Source organism: Triticum aestivum, chromosome 3A (assembly GCF_018294505.1).
Source record: "Triticum aestivum cultivar Chinese Spring chromosome 3A, IWGSC CS RefSeq v2.1, whole genome shotgun sequence".
Classification (NCBI taxonomy): domain Eukaryota; kingdom Viridiplantae; phylum Streptophyta; class Magnoliopsida; order Poales; family Poaceae; genus Triticum; species Triticum aestivum.
This window is the reverse complement of record NC_057800.1, coordinates 721627152-721628905: the sequence shown is the minus strand read 5'-3', so window position 1 is coordinate 721628905 and position 1754 is coordinate 721627152.

Sequence of the window (1754 nt, the reverse complement as noted above, 5' to 3'; positions counted from 1 at the left end):
GCAAAATTTGTGATGAACTCGAGAGGAAGAAGGGAAAAACAAAGGAGAGGGAGAGGGGAAAGGGGGAAGAACAGAGTGCGGGTGGATGAAGGGTTTATATAGGACGACCTTTAGTACCGGTTCGTGCCACGAACCGGTACTAAAGGTGCTGGAGGGGCCCCACCCTGACAACATCCTGCCACCACTTTCTTTAGTATCGGTTCGTGGCACGAACCGGTGCTAAAGGTTCACCACGAACCGGTACTAAAGAGCTCCTCCCGCCTAGCCGTTGGAACCGGCACTAATGGACACATTAGTGTCGGTTCTGTTACAAACCGGGACTAATGTATCGCACATTTGACCCTTTTTTTACTAATGATGTATATCTGTATTTATTTTCAGAATTTTTTTAAATGTAAAAATATGAATTTGGAGGCCTCATTGGAGGCCGAGCTCCAAAAGGGATTTACGCCTGCGGAGTCAACATATTTTCCATAAACCACTGTAGAATATTACCTATTGGTCTTTGAGTGCACTGGTCTCTGGCCCACAGCACCAGTGTATAGTACGTGTGCATGTGCTCTTGATCGACCGGTAGGTTATCGCTGCCATTCCGGCCAAGTACATACAATCTGATCCGAACTCATGTCGATATCAGTTCGATGCATGCCATGCCAAGCCATGACATGCAAAATGCCGATTGGATTCGATATGTATGTTCGGTGGACCGGTGGTTGGGAACCTGCCTCTACCGGCGTACTAGCGCTAGACTAGAGTACTATTCTACCGTAGAGTTTATATGCACTGTTCTGCGCTTCTCTACTTCTCTCTGTGTCCGTCCACTACGCACGTAGGGGCCCTTCGCGACGTGGATATCCGGTGACCGTTCGATGCGGCCCTGAGCTCCGTGATGGTGGCTGCATCGGTCACTCTACTAACAGTGCTTTCTAGTTGCATGTCACGTCTGAAAGGTGCTCTGGACGTTCTGTAACCGCCCCAGAGACCATATAGCTAGGCTTTGAGCACGACCATGCTGAGCGTGCATCAATCTCCCACACCCACACACCCATGCATCAAGCTAGATGTAGTATTTCTTTTGTAGCGATATACGCAAGATGCAACCAACACGGAGTCCACTACACTCCTACAGCCCTACAGATGGATCGAGTGTCCAGTGACCAATCACGAGCAGCTCGTTGAAGTTTCTCCCACACTTTCTTTCCATGCTTTGGTATGAGAAAGAGAGATCGGACGGAGAGAGAAATTAATGTGTGATCATGCATGCATGCATGTACTCCCTCCGGTCATTTTTACTCTGCCGAAAGTCAAACTTTGCTAAGTTTGATCAAATTTATATTAGAAATTATTAGCATCTATAATATCTAATAAATATAATATGAAGATATATTCCAAGATGAATCTAATGATATTGGTTTTGTTATGTGAATGTCTATAATTTTTTATATAAACTTGGTTAAAGGTGGATGAAGTTGACTTCGGACAAACCTAATATGCAGAGTAAAAAGGACCGGAAGGAGTACCAGGTTCGCGCGCCCGGCTGCTTGCTACCCAGCTCTGCGATCGAGACAAATGTTGGTAGGAGATTGACGCGGAATTAACGAGCCAGCAAGTACACTTCACATGCAGTTGCTGTCACTGATGATGATTCATGCGGGCGACGATTCTCTTCTTTCTTTGCTGGAGATCGACGTTGCACCAGCAGCGAGCTAGTCCAGCACACACGCACACACGCATGGCCCGACCAGGGGCGGAGC